This window comes from Thamnophis elegans, chromosome 2 (assembly GCF_009769535.1).
Source record: "Thamnophis elegans isolate rThaEle1 chromosome 2, rThaEle1.pri, whole genome shotgun sequence".
NCBI classification, from domain to species: Eukaryota; Metazoa; Chordata; class Lepidosauria; order Squamata; family Colubridae; genus Thamnophis; species Thamnophis elegans.
In genome coordinates this window covers 157,963,625-157,988,305 of record NC_045542.1, presented here as the reverse complement: position 1 = coordinate 157,988,305, position 24,681 = coordinate 157,963,625, and the positions used below count along the sequence as shown (strand labels likewise).

The window sequence follows — 24,681 nt, the reverse complement described above, 5'->3', positions numbered from 1 at the left end:
TTCTCCCTTCCTCCAGACAGAAGCCCGAAGACTTACTGTGCCTACCACTCCCAAATGCCATTCCTTTTCCCACAGTCAGGACATTCAAAAGGATTCTCTCCTGTGTAAATCCTCAGGTGTATTTCCAGTTCAAAATTATCAGGGACACTTTTCTTACAATCTAGCCATTCATATGGCCTCTCTCTTCTGTGAGTCTTCTGGTGTTGTATCAGCTTGGCCTGCCTGCTATAGCTTTTGCCACATGGGGACAACTGGTAGGGCTTTTCTCTGGTGTGAGTCTTTCCATGAACAACAGGGAAGCTGTTCTGCCTTAAGCTTCTGCTGCATTGAGAACATTGATATGGCTTTTCTCCAATGGGATCCTCTCGGGCATAATCGGCTGTGATCTATAATCTTTGCTTTTGCCACAATAGGCAGATCTGTGGATCTTTTCCACCACTGACATTGTTGGATTCTCAAGGACATCAAAAATACTCTCAATCCCTTGTTGGGCGGAGCATTGATTCAAGTAACTGTTTCCTTCCTCACAGGGTGAAGCCTGCATTACGGTCTGCCATATCTGGCTGTCCAAGTGACCTTTTCGTTTCCACTGACTTCCAGATATTTCCCACTATTTCTGAACTAGGAAATTATTCCCCTTGATATTTTCATATGTTTCTTCCAGATACTCTATTTTTTGTCCAGCTCAAAACTCTTTTCCTGGTTTTGTCTTCCTTATCTGTAAGCTGCCGGGGAAGAAGAGTTTTGGGGATTTCCAGAAGAACAAACAAGATTTTGATTGCTGCCTTGGTTTCCTTTGCATTTTAATCCTGCTTGTGATTCAGTTCTCCACAGTGCTCTCTTTGGCATTCTTTTGCCTATAAAATTCACATAAAAGGACTAGTTTCATTATGATTTATAAAATGGCTGCACAAGATTTAAAAAATAAAGAAATCCAAAGTCGTACATTACAATAAAAGGGTAAGATGCCAAAATGCTAACTTAACTTCTTACCTTTGTTATTTATATTTTCAATATACCTGTCAAATGCCCATTCAGCTATGAAATTAATTTGTTGACTTGGATCAATCATGAGTTCATAGAATTCCAAAGAGTTATCATCGAATATACCTGGAAGTGCTGGGGACAGATTATACATATTTACATACCCGTGTTTCACCGAAAATACGACCCAATTTTATCTTCTTTTGGGCCCCAAAATAAGCACTAGGTCTTAGTTTCAGGGCATATCTTACCTGCTTACCTTAGGATCATTGCAGCCAGACGGCCCGCGCCCTGACACCTGTTGCACCACCACCTGACTTCTTCTACAGCTGCTCACCGCTAGACACCGCATAGCTTATCTCGCAGCCCATGCAAGCTATCTCCAAACTGTTTCTCAGCTGATTAAAAAATTGTTAACTTCTGGAGGACTATTTTTTGAGGAAATGATCTTTTAAAAAGCTATCCTTTTCCCTTTGGCTAAACTCCACTAAGTGCACTCCAACCATTTCCACTTGACTTCGCTTTCTTTCACTCTTGCTTCCCTTCTGAGAAGGCAGAGAAGAATGTGAGTCAAGTATGCGTATGTTATGCTGCCGCTTGTAGCAGGATGCCATGTGGCCATTGCACCATTACCACAGATGAATCCGGGGCCCAATGAAAATTGGGGCTGCTTCCAGGACAAAGTGATACAACATGAGGTTCAGAGGTCTTCAAAAGGAAGAGGGTGTGAGGTCTGGGGGGGGTGGGAGCCTGGTGCAAGGGGAACCTGGGTGAGGGAGTGAAGGGCCAAGGGGACACAAGGGTTAAGATACAGAGCACAAGGGTGTCTTGGAGGGTGGGAGAGACCTGGAGATGCCTATGGCAGGCAAGCCTGGCTCTGTGCAAGGCCTCCAAGGGTTTTTCCCAGCTCTGAATAGCGACTCACACATTTGATTAATGGCTGCCTCAGGGAGAGAAGGGGGATTTGGGTAGTAAAGGAAAGCAATTTCATTTAACAGCCATTGCAATATGCAGCCGTAATTCAAGGCCCATCATATTTATATCTTGAGGACTACATTTATGCTCTCTACGGAATTCTGGGGCTCAAAATCTGGGTGAAACCAAGGTAGAAGACTGAAATTCCACATGTGGAAATTCCATAATCAACATACAAAAGCTCCATCCAAAATTCCTTTTTTCCATTTTCCTTTTCTCTCCACCTACAAATTTAGTCCTGAGAAATGTTTGAGCAAAATGAATCAGGCCAAAATTCAAACAATCAATTTCTCACCTACACTTTCAATGGGAGATCACAAATGAAATTCAAGCATTCTCTAATCTCATCTACTTTAACATCTAGTTTTCTTCATATGGATTACCTTGTGTGCAATAAGGGATGATTTATGCTTGAAGCAATGTCCACAGACCAGACATTTAAAAGATTTCTCCACGGTGTGAGTCTTCTTGTGTATCACTAGGTGGAAATTCTGACTTGAGACTTTTCCTACAGATAAGGCGTTCAAAATGTTTCTCTCCTATATGAATCCTCTGGTGTCTCACCAGGCTGGAATTCTTAATCAAACTTTCCCCACAGTCAGATCATTCAAAGGGTTTTTCTACTGTGTGAGTCCTCTGATGGGTCACCAGCTGGAAATTCTTAATGAAACCTTTCCCACAATCAGGACATTCAAAGGGCTTCTCTCCTGTGTGAATCCTCTTATGTCTAACCAACCTGGAATTGTGACTGAAACCTTTCCCAAAATCAGGACATTCAAAGGGTTTCTTTACTGTGTGAGTCTTCTGATGTCTCACCAGGTTGGAATTATCACTAAAACGTTTTCCACATTTAGGACATTTAAAGGGTTTCTCTCTTTGTGAGTCCTCTGGTGTCTCACCAGGCTAGAACTATCACTAAAACTTTTCCCACAGTTAGGACATTCAAAGGGTTTCTCTCCTGTGTGAATTCTCTGATGAGTCACCAGGCTTGAATTCTGACTGAAACCTTTCCCACAGATACAGCATTCAAAGGGCCTTTCTCCTGTGTGAATCCTCTGGTGTATCACCAGACTGGAATTATCGTTAAAGCTTCTCCCACAGATAAGACATTCAAAGGGCATTTCTCCTGTGTGAATCCTTTGGTGTCTCATCAACTTGGAATTCTGACTGAAACCTTTCCCACAATCAGGACATTCAAAGGGTTTCTCTCCGGTGTGAGTCCTCTGGTGTATCACTAGGTAGGAATTTTGACTGAAACTTTTCCCACAATAGAGACATTCAAATGGTTTCTCTCTTACGTGAGTCCTCTGGTGTCTAACTAAGTTGGAATTATCACTGAAACATTTCCCACAATCAGGACATTCAAAAGGTTTTTCTCCTGTGTGAGTCCTTTGATGAATCACCAGATGGGAATTTTGACTGAAACCTTTCCCACAGATACAGCATACAAAGGGCCTTTCTCCTGTGTGAATCCTCTGGTGTATCACAAGGCTGGAATTATTGATATAGCTTTTCCCACAGATAGGACATTCAAAGGGCCTTTCTCCTGTGTGAAACCTCTGGTGTATAAGCAACATGGAATTCTGACTAAAACTTTTCCCACAATCAGGACATTCAAAGGGTTTCTCTCCTGTGTGAGTCCTCTGATGAGTTACCAGATTGATATTCTGATTGAAACCTTTCCCACAAATACGGCATTCAAAGGGCCTTTCTCCTGTGTGTATCCTCTGGTGTATCACCAAGTTGGAATTATCACTGAAACATTTCCCACAGATAGGACATTCAAAGGGTTTCTCTCCTGTGTGAGTCCTCTGGTGTATCACCAGGTGGGAATTCTGACTATAATGTTTCCCACAGTCAGAACATTCAAATGGTTTCTCTCCTGTGTGAGTCCTCTGGTGTCTCACCAGGTAGGAATTCTGACTGTAACGTTTCCCACAGTCAGAACATTCAAATGGTTTCTCTCCTGTGTGAGTCCTCTGGTGTTTTACCAGGCTGGAACTCTGACTAAAACTTTTCCCACAATCAGGACATTCAAAGGGTTTCTCTCCTGTGTGAGTCCTCTGGTGTCTCACCAGGCTAGAATTATCGCTAAAACCTTTTCCACAAACAGGACATTCAAAGGGTTTCTCTCCTGTGTGAGTCCTCTGGTGTCTCACCAGCCTGGAACTCCGACTAAAACTTTTCCCACAATCAGGACATTGAAAGTTTTTCTCTCCTTTGAGCATGGTCTTGTGTCTCAGGAGATGGGAATTTTTAATGAAACCTTTCCCACAATCTCAATATTCATAAGGTTTCTCCCTTCACTTTTTCATGCACTGTATCCCTGAGTTCTGCATAATCTTCTTATTCCTTCTTTTGGCTATCAGCTGCTGGAGGAGGATCAGAATTGTATGGTTTTCTGACGGAATGGAAAATATTCTTATTTCTGGCTTGATTTTCTTCCCTTGTCAACGTTGCTTGTTATTTTCAGTTATCCAGAGCGTTCATCGCCATCCTTTTTGTCTGTAAGATTCAAATAAAAATGTAACTTTAATTGTTTATAAAATTGTTAGAGATGATGTGAAAAAAGAAAAATAGTATAGACCACTTTTGCTTATAGAAGTCCTCAGCTGCAAATAAGAGAAGAAAATACTATCTACAACCCCTCTGGTGAAACCCAACTCAAGTAGTCCTTATTTAAACTACTGCAACTGGAACTCATATTTCTGTCACTAAGCAGCTCAATCATTAAGCATCATATCACATGAAAGTGCTCATTTACATCTGTTCCTCTGTAGTTGTTAAGCTAATTACGGTGGGTTGTTCAAGGCAATTTCATATGACTGTGACTTGCAATTTCCTGCCAGTATACCCACTGATTTGCTTGTCAGAAGCTAGCTGGGAAGGTCACAAATGGGGATCATGAGTGTGGGATGCTGCCACCATCATAAATGTGCAACTATTGGCAGAACCCGGATTGATGCAACTTCTTTTCTTACACCTTCAAAACCACAGTCACTGCTGACATGCGGTCAAGGAACAAGTCCTAGGATTACCACAAATTTTGTGAACCATCTGCTTCTACTGTGCCATAGTAACTTTGAAGGCTCAGGGAAAAAGTGGTAAGTGAGGACTAGCTGTGCAACCAAAGATGAATTAATCACAATTGAATCTGGTTAATACAAGGATGGGAAAAGAAATATGATATTTATTGGCAAGACGTGGAAATAAAAAAAAACGTATTCATGGAAGTAAAAAAAAATGTAGATTTTATTCATCTGTCATTTTCAATACACGTGTGGATTACAAACTATATCAAGAGGGCAACATCAAGTTGTAATGGGAGACTTTATCTACCCTGATATCAACTGGGAGACAAAGTATACAGCAAGTAGGAGATTGAATAGATTCCTAACCATCATAACCGACAACTTTGTCACCCAAAAAGAAGAGGAGGGAACTAGGGGAAAAACTATACTCGACCTAATTCTTACTAACAGAGGAGCGATAGAAGGAGTTGAAGTTGTTGGAACCTTGGACGAGTGACCATATCTTACTGGAATTCAATATAATGCAAACACAACCAATAGAATATAATCCAACAAGTGTCTTAAACTTTAGAAGAGCTGATTTTAAGAAATTCATAGCGTAAGCAAAATTTCATGGATAAAAACCCTAAAGGAGAAAACGATGCAAGAAGTGTGGGAAATATTGGAAAAATCTATATATATATAAAAGTGAAATGCCACTCATGCATCATCATAAAATCTCCAGAACCGTAAACCGCAAAAATGGCAAATGAAACAAAAGATTTGCAAACACCTAGAAGCAAACAAATATATAACCAGAAGTCAACATGCGTTTTTCAAAAGCAGATCATACCAAACCTATATTATATCATTCTTGCACAACGTGACTAAATTAGCGGACCATTAAAATGCATTGTATAATTGGATTTCAGTAAGACAGTTGACAAAGTAGACCATAACCTACTTCTTGGTAAATTAGAAAAATATGGGATAGGTACATCAATCCATACAGATGGATTCATAACTGGCTGACAAACTACACACAAAGTATATTCCTTAATGGGACTATATCTATATGGAGGGAAGTAAGCAGTGGGTACCCCAAGGTTCCTGCTTTAGTACTCTTTAATATCTTCCTAAATGCTTTCGATGAGGGAGTCGAATGGGATCGCATCAAACTTGTAAACGACACCAAGTTGGCAAGAATAAACACCTCAGAAGCTAAGCTCAAGATAGAGAATCTCAATAGATTTGAACACTGGACCCTACCTAACAAAATGAAATTCAATGGAGGGGGAAAAGGGGATTTGCACTTATGCAAGGAAAACCAAATGTACTGGTATAGAATAGGTAGCATTTGGCTCAAGTAATAACTATGAGAGGAACCTTGAAGTGTAGTGGACAATCATTTAGATATGGGCCAGCAGTGTATTGCAGTGGCCAAAAAAAAAAGCCAATACAGTACTAGGATGCATTAACAGAGAGATAGAATAAAGATCATCTGAAGTACTAGTACCACTTTATAAAGAGTAAGACCACACTCAGATAATTGCAGACAGTTTGATCACCATATCATAAAAAAGATGTTAAGACTCTGCAAAGAAGGCAGAAAAGAGCAAAAAATAGGATTAGGGGGCTGGAGGCTAAAATATAATTAAGAGGTTGCAGGAATTGGGTATGTCTACTCTAGTGAAGGGAAGGATTAGGAAAGACATGATAGCCATCTTCCAATACTTGAGGAGTTGCCACAAAAGAGGGAGGGGCGTCAACCTATTCTCTAAAACCCCTGAAGGCAGGACAAGGAACTGGATGGAAACTAATCAAGGAGAGAAGCAACTTAGAACTAAGGAGAGATTTCCTGGCACTAAGAACAGTGAACCAGTGGAAGGTTTTCCCTTCAGAGGTTGTGGGGGCTCCATCCCTGGTGGCTTTTAATCAGAGACAGGACAGCTATTTGTCTGAAATGATGTTGGGTCTCCTGCTTGATCAGGGCGTCTGAATAGAAGACCTGCAAGGTCCCTCCCAGCTCTGTCACAAACCCTCCAGTGATGGGAGCCCCCACAACCTCTGGAGGGAAGCCATTCCCAAAGGATCCACCTTCACTTGGAAGAGACTTTTCCAATCTTCCCACCAGAGGGAAAATTGCAGTTTCACAGCGTGCAGCACCAGTGGGCTTAAATTCGGGGAGGGAAGGAACCTGCAGCAGCAGCAGCTGAGATGCTTCAGCCCAGTTGCTTCTCTGCTTCCAGGACTCTCCTCCCACCCGCCCTCAACTCACCTTCCAGCTGCTGCTTCGACCACGGGAAGAGCACAAAAGCCGCTCTGCACAACACTCTCCTCCCATGAGTGATCCGGAAAAGGAAGTTCAGCTGTCCCAAAGGTGATTTTTCAAAAGGCAATTGGACTTTCTTTCTTCTAGTCCTCCTGTCACCTCCTGTCCAACCTTTCTAGCAATTCAGTACTCGATGGTTTTAACTCCTTTAAGCTCAACCACAGGTGTTACCCGCTTTCTGGGCACAGATGTTGCATGTTTGACCACCATCTCCAGATAGGAGGCAGAAAAAAAATCTTTCTCCAGTTTCTACCTAAGGCGCTTGCAACAAGTTTCAACTGATTAAATGCTATCAATCCGTTTAGCAAGTGATCTTTGCAACTTAGCCTAGTGAAATGGGATGCTGCTTAGCTTAGCTCCTGGTTGTGGGCGTCCTTTGGCAGAGGGATCATATGCAAAGTGACCCATTAGAAATATATTTGTGTGTATGTGTAAATTTAAATTTTAAAAAAGTCCTGAGAGGAATGAAAGAAATGGAAACATCTCCCATGTGTTGGGAAGACAGGATTACATTATCTCACCCCCACATTCACTGCAGTGCTGCCAAGACCCATTTCTTTCATTCTCAAAAGCTAAGAGCAACACAATGCTTTTTTAGAAATGAAACAATTTGTCTCACAGCTCCAAAACCAAGGCTGTTGCAACAAATTTGTCAGCATGTTGGTGCTGCTACCACCGGGGTAACAAGCAGGCACCTCCAAGAAGAAAAAATCGCAGCAGGATGTTGGAAGAAAAATCCATCTGGTTCAGTTCCAAGCCTGGAAAGAGGCTCTGGAAATGAAATGGTGGTTAGCTGCTTAGGAAAGAAGGTCAGTTTACTTGGGAGCAGAAGCACAGCATGCAGTTCTGCAACAGTTGACTAGTTTGATGAGTGCAAGGATTTTTATACAGTTTACAGTATTTTGTAATGTTGAGGTTTCCTTTGTGGGCTTTTATTATTTGATTATTTTTACTTGTTTTTCAAAGGCTCATGATGGGACTTAATCCTGTCAGACATGTGTAATTGATTTTATCCTGCTATCTATTGCCTCTAGCCTTCCTTCCTTAAAGGAACTGTATTGTTTCCACTATTTTCAATGGCTGGGCTGAAGGTCATGTCCTGTCCTTAATCCCATTACCTTGAGGTGAAGGTATTTTGCTTGTGAATAGGTTGGCCCAGGATATCTTTTTTTTTTAATTGAAATTTTTAAAAAAGCTTTTACAAATATTTACCTCGCCTCCCTTGCCCTCCCCACCCAAACCCAACCTCTTCCCAACCTCCCCCGACTTCCCAGAGCTAATACAGGGTATAAATCTTTAACAAACATATTCTAAAATAGACTAAAAGAAAGTATCCTCTTTCATATGTGCTTTAACTCCTCTTTTGTTAGGCTAAGTCTAAACAGATTATATCGTTCCTCGCCTTTTCAGTCATAAACTATCTGGAATTTCTTAGTCCCGAATTTATTTTGAATATAGTCAATCCATCTTCTCCACTCCAGTTTATATTTCACATCTGAGTGATCTTTAAGATATGCTGATATTTTAGCCATCTCTGCTAAGTTTGTTACTTTTAATGTCCATTCTTGAATAATAGGCAAACCTTCCTTCTTCCAGTATTGCGCCACCAACAATCTTGCTGCCATTATTAAGTACAAAATCAGGTTAGTCTCTATGAAAGTACAATCAGTAGTTATACCTAACAGGAATAACTGTGGGGTAAACTTTATCCTCTTTTTAAAAATATTTTGCATAATCCACCATATTTTTATCCAGAATGCTTTAACCTTCTTACAAGTCCACCATATATGGTAATATGTAGCATAACACAATCACATCTCCAGCATTTAGGTTGTAAATTCGGATACATACAAGCCAGTTTTTTAGGATCTAAATGCCATCTATAAAACATCTTATAAAATTTCTCTCTCAGATTTTGAGCTTCCGTGAATTTTACATTCCTTACCCATATCTTTTCCCATGTATCCAGCATTATTGGTTCTTCAAAATTTTGTGCCCACTTTATCATGCAATCTTTAACTAGTTCTGTTTCCGAATCCATTTCTATTAATAGATTATATAACCTTTTTATATGCATTTGACTTTGATCCCTAATTTATTTTAGTAAATTGTCCTCATTTTGCGTAATACCAATTTTCTGATCTTTTTTACATCTGGCCTGTAACTGTCCATACTGAAACCATGTTTGGATTACCTTTTCCTCTTTTAGTACATTCAAGGGTTTTAGCTGTAATACACCTCTTTCTATAGTGAGAAGCAGTCTGTATGTAGTTACATCCTGTTTTTGTACTATACTTATGTTCTCTATTGCATGTCTAGGAATTGTCCACATAGGTATCTTGTCGTTTAGTTTATGTTGATATTTTTTCCAGACACGCAATAGGGCATTCCTTAAAATATGACTTTTAAAATTCTTATCCACCTTCTTGTCATATATCAGATAAGCATGCCAACCGTATACCAAATCATGCCCTTCGATGTTAAGTGTTCTATCGTCTGTTGAATTGATCCAATCACTGATTAGTGATAAAACTACTGCTTCATAGTATAATTTTAAATTTGGCAATTTAAAGCCTCTTCTCTCACATACATCTTGCATTATTTTAAGTTTTATTCTTGGCTTCTTCCCTGCCCATACAAATTTGTTAATACCCTTCTGCCATTCAAGCAAATTTGCATCTTTTTAAAGTATTGATATCATTTGGAAAAGAAATAGGAACTTAGGCAAGACATTCATTTTCACTGCTGCTATTCTTCCCAACCAAGATAATTGTAGTTTTTCCCAATTTTTCATCTCTGCCTGTATACTATGCCATAGTAACTCATAATTATACTTATATAGTTTCCCGTTTGAGGTTGAGATGTAAACTCCTAGATATTTAACATTTTTAACTGTCAGATCCTGTCATTTTTTCTAAGTCTTCCCTTTGGTTGGTATTCATGTTTTTAATTAGCATCTTTGTTTTCCCTAGATTTATTTTAAACCCAGATACTTGTCTGTTGTGACTCAGCAGTTCTGCTGAGAGTTTTTTCAGCGTACAAAATTCAGTGTGGGGATTCAGCAGTTCTGCTGAGAGTTTTTTCAGGATCAAGATCCATTAGGCAGCTGGGAGTGGTTAGAAGCAAGTTTGGAGATAAAAGGAGAGATGCTGCCACGCCCCAGTCGCTGGAGTCAACATATGTTCATTCGTGCCTTCGTGTGTTCCGTGTCTGATACAATATTGCTTGCTGATTACTCGTGAGTTGCCTGTTACATTTGGAGAAATGCTTTGATGTTTTCATGTAAATCTGATCTGTGAAGACTGTGAAAGAACTGCCGAGTTCGTAAGAGCTTTTGTTTTTGAATTCTTATTGGAGAGTTGTTTATGTTATTTTCTGGGCTCGAAGCCAGTTTGAACTAAAAAACTGATAAAGTCCTCTTAAGTTTTTGTCTGCCTGCGTTTGTTAACAAGCCGTGCAAGGGGGGGTCAGAACACTTGTCCATACTGATTAATCATATTCATTAAAACCTTGATAGATTTCTCTGGTTGAGTTAAAGTTATAACCAAATCATCCGCAAATGCACGTAATCTATATTCTTGCTGCCTAATCTTGATTCCCTGTAAATCATCTGATCCCCGTATTTTATTCAACAATAATTCCAGAGTTATAATAAACAATAATGGTGATAGGGGGCAACCCTGTCTTGTATCTTTCTCGATTTTAAATGGTTCTGTTAAGCTTCTATTGACTATAATTTGTGTTGTTTGTTTCTGATATATTGCTTTAATTGATTGTAGAAAATACTCTCCTATTTGCATCTTTTGCATTGTTTTCATTAAAAATTGCTAATTCACTAGAGCAAAGGCTTTCTCAGCATCTAAAAATATAAGCGCTGTGGGGATTGGGTTATTCTTTCCCAAATATTCCAGTATATTAACAATTTGTCTTACATTACTTCTCATTTGTCTCCCTTGTATAAAACCGGTTTGATCATTATGAATCAATTGCTGAGTAACCAACATTAACCTATTCGCTAATATTTTTGTAAAAAATTTATAATCTGTATTGAGTAGTGATATAGGTCTATAATTTTTTGGTTGACTAAGATCTTGATCTTCTTTAGGTATCAGGGATATGAACGCTGTCTTCCAAGATGGAGGTACCTTCCCTTCCACTTGGATTTTATTAAATAATTCCTTAAGGGGTTCTACCATTTCGAATTGTAAATTTTTGTAATAAGCCACTGTCAAACCATCTGTACCCGGTGCTTTCCCAGCCTTTAACTGTTTAATTACCTGGAGGATTTCCCCTGAGGTTATTGGTTGATTCAATCTCTCCCTCTGCTCCTCCTTAACTATAGGTATTTTTTCTTTACGAAAAAATACGACTCCTGGCATTACGACTCCTCGCATGTACGCTTTACTTGCATCCCAAACCATTTCCATAGATGTACCCTTATTCATGTTAAAAACAAAGTATTCTCTCAACAGTTTTTTTACATTCATTAACATTTTTCTCATATCTAAATAAATTTTCATTTAATCTCCAAGACTTTCTAGATTCCTTCCCAAATTCCAATTCCATCCAAACTGGGTTATGATCTGTTAAGGCTCTGGAACATATCTTCACCTTCTTTACCCTGGAAAGCAAATTATTTGTTGTTAATATGAAATCAATCCTGGAAAAAGATTGATGTCTATCAGAAAAGAATTAGAGCCGAGGTGGCGCAGTGGTTAAATGCAGCACTGCAGGCTACTGACTGCAGCTGACTGCAGTTCTGCAGTTCGGCTGTTCAAATCTCACCGGCTCAGGGTTGACTCAGCCTTCCATCCTTCTGAGGTAGGTAAAATGAGGACCCAGACTGTGGGGGCAATATGCTGACTCTGTAAACCGCTTAGAGAGGGCTGAAAGCCCTATGAAGCGGTATATAAGTCTAACTGCTATTTGCTATCAGAAAAGAATGTAAAGTCCTGTTCTCTTGCATTTCTTTCTCTCCAGATATCTCTTAGCTCCATATTATCCATCATATCGAAAAAAGACTTAGATAGTTTCGCTCGTGTTTGGATGTTTTGCAGGAGGCCCTTCTTGTCTTTCTTGGTATCCAAAACTCAGTTCCAGTCACCCATTAATATGCAGGATCTATAGTCCCATTGTATTAACTTAGTATGGAGCATTTTGTAAACTGTATCTTGTTGTTGATTGGGAGCATATATTCCCATTAAGAGCATCTTTTTCCCTTCTAATATCACTTCTATTGCAATAGATCTTCCTTGGGGATCTGCTTCAATTAGTTCAGCTTTCATGTCCTTTCTTAGGTATATAACTATACCGTTTTTCTTCTCCAAGGCAGAGGCTACAAAGTGTTGTCCAAGTCTTGCATTGATCAAATATTTCTGGTCAGTTGTTCTAATATGTGTCTCTTGCAGGCAAATTATATCATTCTTAAATTGTTTCAAATAATGGTTTATTTTCTTACTTTTCTGTGGTGAATTTAAGCCATTAACATTCCAAGTTAAGAATTTAGTTGTCATCTTTAGCTCCCTGAAGCTTTTTAAGAACCATCTGGAAATCCTGTAGTGTGAAGTTCCCGTGGTTCGCCCATGAGGCCAATGTTGAGAAAAGACAGGAGACAACCTTTCTCGGGATGGAGCGACCCAGATTGGGGGTCTGGTAGCCCCTTTTATTGAGATAGGACAAAGGCAGGAGGAGCAATAGCATGTGGTTAAAAACAGCCTGTAAAAAGTACAATTTCTAATCTACTGCTCAGTCTATATATGGTTAAATCCTGGACATCAATGGTAGGGCACATATCGGAAGGTTATGTTATGCACTATCAAGTTGTTATGGCGTTCTAGGAGTTTGTTTTCTCCTGTGTGATTCAGCGTGGCTCTGCAAGCCCTAGTATGAACTGGGCCATGGGGGGGGGACACACCTACACAAGGAACTATATTACAACACTGTAGTTTGGCTTTTGGCCTGGCTCCTCCCACCGCTTCTGAGCTAAAATCTGTGACTTCTTTAGCCATTGTGTATGTTTGTTGCAAAGCTTTTTTAACTCTTGTTCCATACACCTAGTGACCACATGGGTTTGCCTTTGCTCCTTCTAGTTCCGGCAGAGGAAGTTGGTCCACCATTAATGATCCTTGGGTATCTTGTTGTCTGTTCTCTCCTTCTTGCTCTCTTTCTCTGGGTCCTGGAGTAGGGGGATGTCCAGCCTTCAGTATATTGCTATAAAAATCTTTAGCCTTCCATACTGAGTTAAGACGGTATCTTTGTCCTTGGTAGTTAACTGCTAATCCGTCTGGGGCTTCCCATCTGAACTGTAACTGATGGTTTCTGAGCTCATCTGCTAAGAAGGCATAGTCTTTTCTTGATCTCAACATTTTGGGTGGTATTTCCTTCAAAACAGTCACCTCCTGACCCCCAATTTGCAACTTGGTTTTATAAGACTCTTGTAGTATCAAATTCCTCGTATCCCTTGTGGCAAAATACACCACAATGTCCCTTGGGAGGTGTTTCTGTCTGGCAAGCCATGAATTAACACAATATATCTTGTCAATTTGCCAGTCAAAGTCCCCTCCTGGCCGTACCATCAATTGATCAAAAGCTTCTGAGAAAATCTCCTTCAGATTTTCCTGGTTTTTCTCTTTAAGGCCTCTTATCCTTAAAGCAAATTCCATCTGTCTATACTGCAACATTATAATTTCATTTTCTGCATCATTGACCTTGTGTTGGACCACATCCATTTTCGTTACCAGGTTAATATTGGAATCACTAAGATCTTCCAGTTTATCCTCCATTCCTGATACGTAGCCAGATAAGCATTTAAAAGCCTCTAAAATATCATCTCTAATTTCTTGATTACGAATCTGGACCGAACCCATGACTTCTGACATCTCCTTGAAAGCAACAGAAATCTTTTCCTGTATTTTAATTTCCATCACAGCTGCGTGATCTTTTAAAGCATCATTTAATACTTTTTGCAATATTTCTCAAGTCAAAGGTTCCCCAGCAGGAATAGGAGGGGGTTGAGGGGGGAGTAATGACTGTAATTTAGTTGTCGGAGCAGGTGAACTTCCTGTGCTTTTTGAGGTGTTTAGACAGCTTAACGCAGCCTCAGGGCTGGAGCTGCTAAAAAAGAAACAGCTCCATCAGACAACGCCCATACCGGAAGCCCCAGGATTTCTTAATGAGTATCTGCTGTAAGCTATTAAGAAAGACTGGGGACTGCTTTCTGCCGCTAAGAACATGTTTCTCCATTTCTCCTTTGGAGAAATATAATATTCTACCTCTTTTAATATCCCTCAAAATATTTCATTGGGGGGGGGGATTCCCACAATTTCCCCCTTTTGGGCTATATATATTTACATATATTGCCCAACCTACGAACCATTAAAATGGTCTCTGTACTTTCTATATATCTGGCAGACCATGAGGGATATTTGCCTGGCATCCTTACTAGGGGTCTATTGAAATGGGAGGTGATTTTGCAGGCTACTGGGACAACGGTGGAGGGAGCAGAGGATTCTCATGATTATGGCAGTGGCCCCCAAAAGGAGTGTTTTCCACTCAGGAAGGGCAGAACTTCTTTAAAGTAGAAATGTGATTCTCTGTGCCAATTCTTTTAAGATATCTGGTGTCACTTTCTGTGAGCTTTTAGTCAAGTTTGAAACAAGCACATGTCTAAGGTGACCAGATTTTCAGATTGGTAAAGAGGGACACCATTGACCGGGGGGGTGGAGGGGAGGAAGCTAGGCCACGGCGGTTACTGCCAGCCCGCGGCCTCGCTAGGGACATCTGGTCACCTTAATTATACATATCCTCTCTCTCTCTATCCATCCATCCGTCTGTCTATCTGCCTGCCTATTTGTCTATCTAGTTATGGTATCCCTCTCTCTCTCTCTCTCTCCCTCCCTCCCTCATCTCATTATCATCTATCTCAGTGTTTCTCCACCTTGAAGACTTGAAAGTATGTGGACTTCAACTCCCAGGATTCATTTTGCTTGTGAATAGGCTGGCCCAGGATTTTTCTAAAATGCCCCGGGACAAATTGTTAGAAATCGTGACTGTCCCGCCAAAAGTGGGACGTCTGGTCACCTTACAAATGTCCCAACATTCTTTGCAGCCATGATTGTGCCTTAGTACATAATCAAAAGCTGCCCATTCCCAAGGATTGTTTTCTGATCCTGCCTTAGTTTATTGCATCCAGGATTGTGAGGCCAAATTAAGATTAGCTAGTGTGCAAGCCAGGCTATGAATATTTTTGATGTTGCATGGGATTCCTACTAATGCAGTGGATAATCAGGGCAAAATATTCTGCTTTACTGGGCAACTGGTCAGCATCATTTGTGAGTCACAATCAGGACGGGACTTAGAAATCTCTTTTCTGCTCTTTCTTTACGAAAAAAATTGACTGAGGGGGCATGCCCCCTCTCCCTGGAATTGGCATTTTAATGCTGCTTGTGATTCAGTTCTCCACAGTGCTCTCTTTGGCATTCTTTTGGCTGTAAGATTCACATAAAACGGTTAGTTTAATAATGGTTTATAAAATTGCTGCACAATATTAAAAAAAAAACAGATCCAAAGGCATCAATTACAATAAAAGACAAGGATGCCAAAATGCTAACTTAACCTCTTACATTCATGATTTTCATTTTCAATATACATGTCAAATACCCATTCAGATTTATTTGTTGACTTGGGTCATTCATGAGTTCATAGAATTCCAAAGAGTTATCATCAAATATACCTGGAAGTTCTGATTATACATATATATATATATACCCATATTTTCCCCAAAGTAAGACCTACTTTTATTTTCTTTTGGTCCCAAAATAAGCACCAGGTCTGAGTTTCGGGAGATGTCCTACCCGCTTCCCTTAGGACAGGGATGGCTGAACTTTTTGTTGTTGGTGGCCAAAAATGCAAGCGTGCATGTGCAATGGCATAGGCACATACTGGCACCCATAATGTAAAGCGCCCCCCCCTGCATGCACAACCCCCCCCCCCCAGACACAAATGCCACACTGTTTTAAAAAGCTCCCATCGGCTCCCCTTTCCTTTTGACTAAACTCCTCTAAATGCACTCCAACCATTTCCACTTGCCTGCATTTTCTTTCACTCTTGGTTCCCTTCTGAGAAGGCAGAGAAGTATGTGAGTCAAGTATGCGTATGTTATGCTGACCCTTGTGCCAGACCGCCATGTGGCATGTTGCACGGTTACCACGGTTCACACCAGGGATCAATCTAGGAGCCCACTGAAAATGGTGGCTGCTTCCAGGACAGTCATGAGGCCCAATGATAGATGTCCTTTCCTCCCTCCCCAACATGAGATTCAGAGAGCTCCAAAAGGTAAAAAGGAGGAGGGTGTGAGATCAGGTGGGGTTGGAGCCAGGTGTAAGGGAACCCTGGGGGAGGGAGCGAAGGGCCAATGGCATGCAAGGGTTAAGCAAAATGTCTTGGAGGGTGGGGGAGGCCTAGAGATGCCTACGGCAGGCAGCCCTGGCCCTGCACGAGGCCTCCAAGCGTTTTCCCCAGCACTGAGTATAGGGTGTTCTGCTTAGTGACCTGCAAATTTGATTAAGGGTTGCCTCAGGGAGAGAAGGGGGATTCAGGTAGTAAAGGAAAGCAATTTCACTTAACAGCCAATGCAACGGTAATTCAAGACCCATCATAGTTATATTTTGAGAAGTACTTTTATGCTGGCTGCAGAATTCTGGCGCTCACAATCTGGCTGAAATGAAAATAAAAGGCTGAAACTCCACATGTGGGAATTCCACAATCAACAGACAAAAGCTCCTCCCAAAATTCCTTTTTGAGGAATTTCACTACTTCTGCAAAAGGATATATCCAGAAGCTTCTGCTGATAACCAGAAATTAGTAGTTAGCCATTTTCCATTTCTCTCCACCTACAGATTTTAATTCTGAGAATGTTTGAGCAAAAAGAATCAGTCCAAAATTAAATCAATCCATTCCTCACTTACACTTTCAATGGGGGATCGCAAATGAAATTCAAGCATTCTCTAAAGTCATCTACTTTTCTTCATATGGATTACCTTGTGTGCAATAAAGGATGATTTATGCTTGAAGTAATCTCCACAGATTGGACATTTCAAAGATTTCTTTACAGTGTGAGTCTTCTGATGTTTCATCAGGTTGAAACTCAGACTGAAACTTTCTCACTATCAGGACATTCATAGGGTTTCTCTTCTGTGTGAGTCCTCTGATGTGCCACCACGTTGGAACTATAACGAAACCTTTTCCCACAGATAGGACACTCAAATGGCTTCTCTCCTGTGTGAGTCCTCTGATGTCTCATCAACTTGGAATTCTGACTGAAACCTTTCCCACAATCAGGACATTCAAAGGGTTTCTCTCCGGTGTGAGTCCTCTTGTGTCTAACCAAGCTGGAATTATCACTGAAACATTTCCCACAGATAGGACATTCAAAGGGTTTCTCTCCTGTGTGAGTCCTCTGATGAGTCACCAAATTGATATTCTGACTGAAAGCTTTCCCACAGATAGGACATTCAAAGGGCCTTTCTCCTGTGTGTATTCTCTGGTGTATCACCAGACTGGAATTATCACTGAAACATTTCCCACAGATAGGACATTCAAAGGGTTTCTCTCCTGTGTGAGTCCTCTGATGAGTCACCAAATTGAAATTCTGACTGAAAGCTTTCCCACAGATAGGACATTCAAAGGGCCTTTCTCCTGTGTGTATTCTCTGGTGTATCACCAGACTGGAATTATCACTGAAACATTTCCCACAGATATGACATTCAAAGGGTTTCTCTCCTGTGTGAGTCCTCTGATGAGTCACCAAATTGATATTCTGACTGAAAGCTTTCCCACAGATAGGACATTCAAAGGGCCTTTCTCCTGTGTGAGTCCTCTGGTGTCTCACCAAGCTAGAATTATCACTAAAACTTTTTCCACAAACAGGACATTCAAAGGGTTTCTCTCCGGTGTGAGTCCTCTGGTGTTTTACCAGGCTGGAACTCCGACTAAAACTTTTCCCACAATCAGGACATTGAAAGTTTTTCTCTCCTCTGTGCATGGTCTTGTGTCTCAGGAGATGGGAATTTTTAATGAAACCTTTCCCACAATCTGAATATTCATAAGGTTTCTCCCTTCACTTTTTCATGAACTGTATCCCTGAGTTCTGCATAATCTGCTTATTCCTTCTTTTGGCTATCAGCTGCTGGAGGAGGATCAGAATTGTATGGTTTTCTGAAGGAATGGAAAATATTCTGATTTTGGCTTGATTTTCTTCCTTTGTCAAGGTTGCTTGATATTGTCAGTTGTCCAGAGCGTTCATCGCCATCTTTTTTCTCTGTAAGATTCAAATAAAAATGTAACTTTAATTGTTTATAAAATTGTTAGAGATGATGTGAAAAAAGAAAAATAGTATAGACCACTTTTGCTTATAGATGTCCTCAGCTGCAAATAAGAAAAGAAAATACTATCTACAACCCCTCTGGTGAAACCCAACTCAAGTAGTCCTTATTTAAACTACTGCAATTGGAACTCATATTTCTGTCACTAACCAGCTCAATCATTAAGCATCATATCACATGAAAGTGCTAATTTACATCTGTTCCTCTGTAGTTGTTAAGCTAATTACGGTGGGTTGTTAAAGGAAATTTCATATGACTGTGACTTGCAATTTCCTGCCAGTATACCCACTGATTTTGCTTGTCAGAAGCTAGCTGGGAAGGTCACAAATGGGGATCATGAGTGTGGGATGCCGCCGCCATCATAAATGTGGAACTCTTGGCAGAACCCGAATTGTTGCAACTCCCTTTCCTGCACCTTCAAAACCACACACTGCTGAAGTGCAGTCACGGAACAAGTGCTAGGATTACCGCAAATGTTGTGGACCATGTGCACATCTGCTTCTACTGTGCCATTTGTCTGAAATGATATTCGGTCTCCTGTTTGATCAGGGAGTCAGAATAGAACATCTGCAAGCTCCCTCCCAGCTCTGTCACAAACCCTTCAGTGATGGGAGCCCCCACAACCTCTGGAGGGAAGCCATTCCCAAAGAATCCACCTTCACTTGGAAGAGACTTTTCCAATCTTCCCACCGGGAAGAAAATTGCAGCCACCAGTTTCACAGCGTGCAGCACCAGACGGCTTAAATTCGGGGAGGGGAGGAACCTGCAGCAGCAGCAGCTGAGATGCTTCAGTCCAGTTGCTTCTCTGCTTCCAGGATTCTCAGGATTCCTCTTTCTAGGAACAGGTGTTGCCTGTTTGAGCACCATCTCCAGATAGGAGGCAGAAAAACATCCTTCTCCAGTTTCTACCTAAGGCATTTGCAACATGTTTCCACTGATTAAATGCTATCAAATAGTTTTTGACTTCTAGCAACAGATCTTTGTAACTTAGCCTTAAAATGGGATGCTGCTCAGCTTACGAAGATTAGCTATGTGCCAAGCCCTAAAAGTTCATGAACGTTTTATAGAATTACACTTCAGCTTTCTTAGGGGTGATTCTCAGTGGAGATCAAAACCTCTCTACATGCCAAAACTTTATGACTCTGTGGCCCCCAGGATTTTAGGGCATGGCAGCAGCATCAGGCCACACACTCCAGGGGAACGAGCTTCACTCCTGCTGGCCAGGGCTGCATCCAAGAGCATCAACCATCAAGATTCATTCTTGGAGGAGGAAATTTTATATCTGCTAAATGCCAGGTGTAAATTCTGTAAATTTACTTGCACTGAAGTCTCCCATTAGGTCATACAGAGAAACATATACAGCAGGGCCTAGAAATGGAGCCTAAGAAAGATGGCCTGATTGCCTCTATAGGACAGAAGAAATATTTCCCACTTCCTCAAAAAAATGTAAAAAAAAGAAAGGCATGGATGGGGAAGATAGTGGATTTTTGTTCTGGACGCTGTTGGAGATAAGAGAATAAAATAACCCAAAAGGAGATTATTCACCTATACTTTCAATAGATCACAAATGAAATTCAAGCATTCTCTAAACTCAGCTTCTTTTCCTAATATAGATTACCTTGTGTGCAATAAGGGATGGTTTATGCTTGAAGTAATGTCCACACACTAGCCAATTCAAAGATTTCTCTCGGGTGTGAGTCCTCTGGTGTATCACCACATTGGAATTATCACTAAAGCTTTCCCCACAGATAGGACATTAAAATGGCTTCTCTCCTGTGTGAGTCCTCTGGTGTCTCACCTGGCTGGAATTTTCACTAAAACTTTTCCCACAGATAGGACATTCAAAAGGCTTCTCTCCTATGTGAGTCCTCTGGTGTGTCACCAGGCTAGAATTATTACTAAAGCTTTTCCCACAGGTAGGACATTCAAAGGGTTTCTCTCCTGTGTGTGTCCTCTGATGAGTCACCAGGCTTGAATTATCAATGAAACCTCTCCCACAATCAGGACATTTAAAGGGCCTTTCTCCTGTGTGAATCATCTGGTGTCTAACCAATCTGGATTTCTTACTGAAACCTTTCCCACAATCAGGACATTCAATGGCTTTCTCTCCTGTGTGAGTCTTCTGGTGTATCACTAGGTAGGAATTCTGACTGAAACTTTTCCCACAATAGAGACATTCAAAGGGTTTCTCTCCCGTGTGAGTCTTCTGGTGTATCACTAGGTGGGAACTCTGACTGAAACTTTTCCCACAATAGAGACATTCAAAAGGTTTCTCTCCTGTGTGAGTCCTCTGGTGTCTAACTAAGTTGGAATTATCACTGAAACATTTACCACAATCAGGACATTCAAATGGTTTCTCTCCTGTGTGGGTCCTCTGATGAAGCAGCAGATGGGAATTTTGACTGAAACTTTTCCCACAATCAGGACATTCGAATGGTTTCTCCCTTAAATGAGTCCTCTGGTGTCTAACCAAGCTGGAAATATGACTGAAATCTTTCCCACAAGCAGGACATTCAAAGGGTTTCATTCTGTGTGAGTCCTCTGATGAGTCACCAGATTGCTATTCTGACTGAAAGCTTTCCCACAGATATGGTATTCAAAGGGCCTTTCTCCTGTGTGAATCCTCTGGTGTGTCACCACGCTGTAATTATCAGGAAAGCTTTTCCCACAGATAGGACATTCAAAGGGTTTCTCTCCTGTGTGAGTCCTCTGGTGTCTCAACAGATTGTAATTATGCCTGAAAGCTTTCCCACAGATATGGCATTTAAAGAGCCTTTCTCCTATGTGTATCGTCTGGTGTGTCACCAGGTTGGAATTATAACTAAAGCTTTTTCCACAGATAGGACATTCAAATGGTTTCTCTATGTGAGTCTTCTGGTGTATCACCAGGCTGGAATTGTGACTTTCCCACAATGAGGACATTCAAGTGGTTTTTCTTCTTCTTCTGGTGTCTCATGAGATGAAAATTTCTAATGAAGCTTTTGTGTCTTTCTTCTTGTGTGAAGATGTGTCGATGAACCACAAGGAAGCTGTTGTGATCATAGTTTTTGCCACATTCAGGTAATTTGTATGTCTTTTCTCATTCGTGGCTCCTCTTGTGAATAATCAGCTGTGATTTGCCATCTGTGCTTTTTCCACAATAGGCAAATGTATAGAACTTTTGCACAGCTGATATTCTTGAGCAGGTGAAAAATATGGACAATGCCTTGTTTAGGGTGCTTTCATTCAAGCCGTCTTCTTCCTCACGGGGAGAGGCCTGTCTGTTCTACGTGGCTTTACTATGGATCTTTTCCTCCCAACAGACTTCCAGATATTTGCCGCTTTTACTGAATGATACATAACCTCCCTTCGCTTTTCATGTAATGTATCCTTGAGTTCTGCATAACTGCTTATTCTTTCTTGATTTTCTCTCTTTGTCCTAACAGCTGCTGGAGGAGGAACAGAACTATATGGTTTACTGAAGGAAATGGAAAATATTTTGATTTCTGGCTTGATGTTGTTCCCTTTTCAACATTAATTGTTATCTATAGTTGTTCCAAGTGCTTTTATTTCCATCCAGTTTGTCTGTAAGAATCAAAGAATAGTGTACCTTTAATTGTTTATAAAATTTAATTGGTTAGAAACGATGTGAAAAAAGATGAAAAGTATAAACCACTTTTGCTCATGAAGTCCTCAGCTGCAAATAAGAGGAGAAAATACTGCCTACTACCCCTCTGGTGACATCCCCACTCAAGTAGTCCTTACTTAACCTACCGCAATTAGAACTGATATTTCTGTCACTAAGCAGCTCAATCCTTAAGCATCATGTCCCATGACAGTGCCAAATTACATCTGCTCCTCTGTAGTTGTTAAGCTAATTACTGTGGGTTGTTAAAGGCAATTTTATATGACATGGACTTGCAATTTCCTGCCAGTATACCCACTGATTTTGATTGTCAGGAGCTAGCTGGGAAGTTCACAAATGGGGATCATGAGTGTGGGATGCTGCCGCCATCATAAATGTGCAACTTTTGGCAGAACCCGGATTGGTGCAACTTCTTTTCCTGCACCTTGAAAACCACAGTCACTGCTGACATGCGGTCAAGGAACAAGTCCTAGGATTACCACAAATTTTATGGACCAGGTGCACATCTGCTTCTACTGTGCCATAGCAACTTTGATGGCTCAGGGAAAAAGTGGTAAATGAGGACAACCTGCACAACCAAAGATGGATTAAGCACAATTGAATCTGGTTAATACGTGGATGGGAAAAGAAATACCATATTTATTGGTAAGACATGGAAGTAAGAAAACTTGCAAATGTTATTCATCTGTCATTTTCAGTCAAAATCCACATTTGTAACATGGATTACAAACCATATCAAGAGGGCAACATCAAGTTGAAATGGGAGACTTTAACTGTCCTGATATCAACTGGGAGACCAACTACAGCTAGTAGGAGATTGAAAAGATTCTTAACGTACTTAACAAAACAATTTTATCATCCAAAAGGTGGAGGAGGGAACTAGGGGAAAAATTGTACTCGACCTAATTCTTACTAATAGAGAAGCGATAGAAGGAGTTGAATTTCTTGGAACGTTGGGCAAGTGACCACGTCTTACTGGAATTCAATATAATCCAAACACAAGAAATAGAATATAATCCATGAAGGAATCGAACAGGATCGCATCAAATGACACAAAGTTGGCAGGAATAGTCAACACCTCAGAAGCTAGGCTCAGGAGAATAGAATCTCGATAGATTAGAACACTGGGCCCTACCTAACAAAATGAAATTCAATGGAGGGGGGAAAGGGGATTTACACTTATGCAAGGAAAACCAAATGTACTGGTATAAAATAGGTAGCACTTGGCTCAAGTAATAACTATGAGAGGAACCTTGAAGTCTTAGTGAACAATCATTTAGATATGGGCCAACTGTATATTGCAGCGGCAAAAAAAAAGCCAATACAGTACTAGGCTGCATAAACAGAGAGATAGAATCATGATCATGTGAAGTACTAGTATCACTTTATAAAGTGTAAGACCACACTTAAAAAATTGCAGACAGTTTGGTCACCATATCATAAAAAAGATGTTAAGACTCTAGAAAGAATGCAGAAAAGAGCAAAAAAGAGGATTAGGGGGCTGGAGGCTAAAATATAATTAAGAGGTTGCAGGAATTGGGTATGTCTAGTCTAGTGAAGGGAAGGATTAGGGGAGACATGATAGCCATCTTCCAATACTTGAGAAGTTGCCACAAAAGAGTGAGGGGCGTCAACCTATTCTCCAAAGACCCTGAAGGCAGGACAAGGAATTGGATAGAAATTAATCAAGGAGAGAAGCAACTTCGAACTAAAGAGAAATTTCCTGACACTAAGAACAGTGAACCAGTGGAAGGTTTTCCCTTCAGAGGTTGTGGGGGCTCCATCCCTGGTGGCTTTTAATCAGAGACTGGACAGCCATTTGTCTGAAATGATATTGGGTCTCCTGCTTGATCAGGGCGTCGGAATAGAAGACCTGCAAGGTCCCTCCCAGCTCTGTCACAAACCCTCCAGTGATGGGAGCCCCCACAACCTCTGGAGGGAAGCCATTCCCAAAGAATCCTCCTTAATTTAAAAGAGACTTTTCCAATCTTCCCAGTAGGAGGAAAATTGCAGCCACCAGTTTCACAGCGTGCAGCACCAGTGGGCTTAAATTCGGGGAGGGGAGGAACCTGCAGCAGCAGCCGCTGAGATGCTTCAGCCCAGTTGCTTCTCTGCTTCCAGGACTCTCCTCCCACCCGCCTTCAACTCACCTTCCAGCTGCTGCTTCGACCATGGGAAGAGCAGAAAAGCCGCTCTGCACACCACTCTCCTCCCATGAGTGATCCGGAAGAGGAAGTTCAGCTGTTCCCAAAAGTGCTTTTTTTCAATAAGCAACTAGACTTTCTTTCTTCCTGTCCTCCTGTCACCTTCCAACCTTTCTAGCAATTCAGTACTCGATGGTTTTAACTCCTTTAAACTCAGCCACAGGTATTA

General features: G+C 40.9%; 1 pseudogene; it reads right to left on the bottom strand.

Moving 5' to 3' along the window:
- Nucleotides 1-105: 105 nt before the first annotated feature.
- On the bottom strand, nt 106-24,554 carry LOC116502447 (annotated as a pseudogene).
- Nucleotides 24,555-24,681: the final 127 nt, after the last annotated feature.